Here is a 6000-nt window from a genome sequence, read left to right as displayed (position 1 = left end):
TTAAATAATTACTATTATCTTCTAATCCTTAATGGCCATAAAAGTTATTACTCTATTAAATTCGAGAGATATTATAAAGAGAAGAAGATTATCTAGCTTTATATGCTACCTTATTTATCTCATCTATTTTAGCCCCTTGACGTTAGGTACTTTAGGCTACTAAAGAAGGCCTATGGTTAAGAAATAGAGTATCTAATTAGATACTCTATTACCTATATTTTAAAGACTAAGTTCTTTCTAGCCTTCTATATAGTATACGAGGCTATTATAACGGAAAGAAATATTAGGGGGGCTTTTAAAGGAGCTAGCCTTATTCCTCTTGACCCAGAAAGTATAGTCTCAAAGCTTAATATATAGCTATGGACTCTAATGCCTACCGAGGAAGAGGCTAAACCCTCTACCCCTTGGGTCTTAAGGACCCTAAAGACTGTGCTTAAGGCCGGATCTTAGTCTAAATACCTCGAAAGATAAATTAAAAGGCATAAAAGTAGCTCCCTAGAGTTAATTATAGAGGCTATAAAGTCTCTTATGAAGGTAATAAAGGGAAATATATATGAGATTATATTATTAAGGGCTAAGGTTAAAGACCTTTAAGAGGTAAATAAGATACTAAGCCGGCGCCGGAGGGCAAAAAGGACTAGATTATAGAAAAGAGGAATAATAATAATAGAGGAAGGAAGGTAAGTAATTAATTAAATAGATGCTAATGCATAGGTAGTGGCTAAATCGTCGCGATATAGTAATTAAGGAAGGTTAGCGCGACTAGGGGTTTAGCGTTATAGTATCTATGGCTAGCCCGGCTATAATATAAGGACCTATTAGGTAGTAATTAAGATATCTAGGGAAGAATATAGTAAGTAGTTTTAATTAATTAAATAATTAATAGTGGTTTTTTAATAATTTCTATTATAAGGGTTAAGATTTCTTAAGATACTCGCTTATCTAAGATACTCGCTTATTAAGTATATTAGCTTATATTTCTTTTACTAAAATAATTATTAAAATTAGCTATTTCTTTATTATATTTAATAATACCTTAATCCCTTATTAAAGATAAGGGAATTATAATAAGTAATAATAATTAATATTTTTTTTAACTTACTTATAATATATCTAATTTTTTTTTTATAAAACTTAACTTTTAAATAAAAATAAAATATAACCTAGGCAGGGCACTAATTTATAAAGTTATTAACCTAGTATTTTTTATACCTAGTTTTAAGTATAAGAGGAGAATATAAAGAATTAATTATTAAGCTATAAAAAGATATAAATAATTCTAGGTAAGAGTTTATTAATAGCTTTAGGTATTATTACCTAAGGGCCTTAAGTAGGGTTAGGCTCTTTAATAAAGATATAATTAATAACTATATAACTAATTAATTAATAGGGGCATGGGCTAAAAGTTAGCTATAAGTAGGCGCTTATATATAATTATTTACCTATTAACATATATGATAAGCAAGTGTCACAGTTATGCAAGTGTCACAGCTGGACTATGCACTAAAACTAGGATTTTCTAACTTTAATAAAAACTTAAATAGAATAGCTAAAAACTTAAAAAGAGTGTTTCCAGCTATTTAACTTATAGATAAACTATATATAATTTTTATAGATTTTTAAAAAATCTACTTTATAGAGAAATAGCTATTTATATAGTGCGAATAGGTTTTCTCTATACTTCCCTATACGAATTTTTCTAATAATCTATAAGAATTAGGGTGAGTAATATATTGTATAATCATACTAACTTCTAATTTTTAGCCTTTTTGAGCTTAGTTTTAATTTTCTAGAATTTTTTAAAAAACCCTTATTTTAACTAAAATCAAATTGTGACACTTGCATGACTGTGACACTTGCTATACATATACGTTATACTTTTTCTTTTATAGCTAATAGCTAGTTATTAATAAGTTAGTACTTAATAAGTATAAGAGATAATATAGTCCTAAGTTCCTAGTATATTAAGCTATTACTATTATAACTATAGAATTAATTAACTAAGGTCTTTTTATAAAAGGTAAAAAAAAAGATATCTTAGGAGATAAAATATATATTAAGTATAAAAGAAATACTTATTAACTAATATTAATGTATTAATCTTTAGTATAGAAAACTATTAGATTTATTAAGATTATATAACTAAGGTAATTTAATCTACTAGTAGCTAGGATATAGATATTATATAAGGAGCTATACTCCTCTGAGATATATATATAACTTAGACCATTAAGAATAATATATTATCTTCTACTCTTATAATATTATTTTATTATAGAGAAATAATAGAGATATAAGCTAAGTTAGTCTATAATATAGTCCTATAGCTAATAACTCTTAGGGAAGCTATATTCTTTGCTATATTAAATATCTTAGGAGTAGACTTTCTTTAAGTACTAAGAGAGAACCCCGAGGCTAGTTAATTAGAGCCTATAATACTTATAGGCAGTGCCTTACTAGATGCGGAGGTAAGGGTAAGTAAAGAGCTATCTAACTATATTAATAATACTTTTAGGTTTAAAAGGCAAAGGGTTTAGATAAATAAGTTAAGCCCTTAATAAGTTAGCTTAGAGATACTATTACTCTCTAAGGTACTGTGAGATATAGTCTTTATTAGCCTTAAGGGTAAACTTATATTAAATATATAAGATTATTAGCTCTAGTTAATTAAGGTAAAATCTAAGGTAATTAAGTTATTTAATTATTATTTATTTTTAATAAAGATGAGAGCTAATTAGGAGGAGGATTACTAATAGATATTAGGCTAATTAAGAGGGAAGGCTTTTTTTTTTTTTTTAATTTACCTTAAGAGAGAAAAAAAAAAGGTATAAGTAGGGATCCCTTAGTCCCTTATAGGGTTTATTTATTATTATAATAGCTCTTATACCTATTTAGGATTTAAATAAAATAATAATTAGCTATATTAGTCTTATTAAGGAAAATAGGCCTTATTCTTAAATAATCCCTAATAATTTAAGAAATAAAATAAATTTTAAAAATAGGCCTTATTTTTAAGGAGGTAGCTAATAAGAATAATTAGGGATAGGTAATTAGTATAGAAGTGGGAATAAGGCATGCTCCTGACTTAAATATTTAATAGGCTATTAGCTAACCCTAACCCTAGTATTAGGCAATTTTAGACTAATTAGCGACTCAATCTAACTCTAAGCGATATTACTCTAAAGTATAGATAGCAAAACACGATTTATATAGGCGATTTTACTTAAATCACTAGAGAATAATACCTAGTATTAGGATTATAAAGCCTATAGTAGGGCTAGAGCTATAGTTGCTTAATATAAATCATAGGTAATTAGCAATCTACCTATCGAGATAAAAACACTGCTCCGTGGAAAGGCACCTCTGGTTACTTAATAATCTACTAATTTACTAGTTATTCTTTTAAGGACACTATCTAAGCTTTTATAAGCTATCTACCCTTTCTTATTTTTCAGTATATGGAATTCTATTAAAACGCCATTACTAGCACGATAACTAAATAGCTAAAACAGCTTAGTTCTATTAATGCCAAAAGAGCAAGAATAAAAGAACTATTTCAAAGGCTAAACAATGTTACTTTAAGTAACAACCCCTATATTAAGGGACAGTCAGAACTTGAAATGACGTTGTATACTAGGTAGATAGTCTAGAAGAGCATTATCCTTGACTTGCGGCTCTGGTCTCGATCACCAAATTTCCAATCCTCGCCGGCTACACATCTCGGCGTCGCTTATACTCCAGCATCAATCCTATATCTAATACAGCCAACATCCATGTAACCTCCCACTCCCTCGTTGTTGTTACCTATTAATGGTCAGTATCCACGAAATCCGCAAAGGGGCGTTCAAGGTTGGGGAGCAACTTACAGCCGTACCACATGTCCATAAAGGTCGTAACGCATGGATGACCGTTCCCAAGTCCCATGGGCTGGTATGGACTCTGTGTGTTGTCGCCTTCGAGGATACAGCCCTCGATCCAGTAAATCGAGTATCTAAACTGTACGCCGCCCTTCTTTTCGATTTCATCCCATATGCCCAGCTTCTTGGACTCATCGTCTGTGTACTCACCCCCGTCAAGCGGGTGTCTTGCACAAACCTTCAGGGCAGTGTCCTTGACCTTTTCTGCCGAAATGTCGGCGTGACCTTTGAAATCCGCCACGTCATTGCAGACCGGGGCCTGAGACTCTAGAGGCGTAGTCGTCTGGGTTGGCTCCTCCTCTGTCTGAGTCGTGGTTGGCACCGAGTTCTCTGAGACCTTGTAGTTGTATTTGCCGCATCCCACGTCAACTTGACCTTCGGCGTAGATGCCATCATCTCCGGGAACTGCGCACATAGCAGCGATTTGACCGAAAGCGCCGAGACAGGTATCGTCACACTCGTTATCGCCGTCCTCTCCTGACCACTCGAAGGTGTAGGTATAGCCCTCGCACTTTTCTTCTCGTCTGGTCAGCCACGAGGAAAGCAGGCCACGCTTCTCTTCACCTCCGAACTTGTCACTGCTCGTCAAGTCCCGGGAGAGCTCGTCCTTCGGGTTCTCGTTCACCTCGGTGCAGAAGGTTGGGAAGAGCCCCAGGAAACATTCATAATCAACCCCAGTTCGCTCGCCATCACACTCGGGGGAAAGGACATTCGACCCAAGACCGAAGCCGTTTTCATCAAACCAGTCTTCGAACCAATCGTTGGTTTCCTCGTCGGCGTCCTCGGAATAGTTGGAATCGTCAATTTCCTCAGGAGGCTCAAACTCCTCATCCAGTGGCAGGGTCTCGGCGACATAGGTAGTTGTGGTGCTCTGCTCGCCTGTAATGCAGCCAGACATTGCTGGACATTCCCCAAGCGTAGTTGAAGAGTAATCGTCTCCCATCCAGGTATATGAAACAGTAATGGTGCACTCGGGCGGCTCTGTAGCAGAGCATTCAGTTGATGTTTCCGTCGGAGTGGTAGTAGAATCATATAACGTTGGCGTCGGCGTTGTAGAAGAAGGGTTATCATCATCGTCGTCGTCGTCGTCATCATCATCGTCATCGTCGTCGTCGTCGTTGTCGTCGTCATTGTGTTTCGGCTCCTTTGTTGGAGCTGGGGGACGGTTTGTGGGAGCATGGCCTCCTTTGGGGACCCATTTCCAGCCTCCAGGCCAGATGATAATAACGAAGCCATCATCATCAGTAGTTGTCTTTTTCTCGGTAAGGTCGGTTTCTTTGGGATCCTTTGTCGCCGTGTACGTGACGACGACGCCATCAGTGCCTGTTACAGCGGTTTCGGTTTCCGCAGGTTCTGTAGGTTCAGGAGTGACCGTAGGGACTTGCCAGTCATCTGACGATTCCTTGGGAGGTTCTGTCGTCTTTTCAGGAACCTCAGTAACTGGTGATGTCTCTGGCTCTCCCGCTGTCGTGTCTAGAATGTCTTGGGTGGTCTCTGGCTCAATAGAAGTGGTTTGATCGCCGGGTGTCTCTGGGTCCTCCGAGGTCGTCTCTGGAGGATCTTGGGTAGCCTCCGATGTGATAGTCGGCTCTTCGGTGGGCTGTGGGGTCTCCGTCGGCTCCTCGCTAGGTGCTGATGTGTCTAGATCCTCGGTAGCTGCTGAGGTTTCCACGGGGTTGCCAGTGGCCTCTGAGGTGTTTGGTGGCTCGGCAGTTGCTTCTGACGTCTCTGGTGGCTGCTCAGTAGCTACGTTGGTGTCGGCGGGGTCCTGGGATTTTACACCAGTGTCTGTCGGGTTCTCAGTCTCGACTCCAGTTTCAGTCGGGTCTTGAGTGCTTGCTGCCGTGTCTGTGGGGTTTTCGGGGCCAGTTGGAACCTCAGAGCTGACCCCTGTTTCTGTTGGATCGATAGGATCCGTAGCTGTATCCGTTGGGTTTTCGGGGCTTACCACGGTATCAGTCGGGTCGCTTGGGTCCTGTGTCTCTGTATTTTCAGGACTTTCCGTGTTGACCGAAGTCTCACCCGGCTCCTCAGTGCCTGCCGAGGTTTCTACTGGGGCCGCAGTAGAACCAAAAGATGCTCC

This window comes from Fusarium keratoplasticum, chromosome 15 (assembly GCF_025433545.1).
Source record: "Fusarium keratoplasticum isolate Fu6.1 chromosome 15, whole genome shotgun sequence".
NCBI lineage: Eukaryota > Fungi > Ascomycota > Sordariomycetes > Hypocreales > Nectriaceae > Fusarium > Fusarium keratoplasticum.
This window is presented reverse-complemented; position numbering follows the sequence as displayed.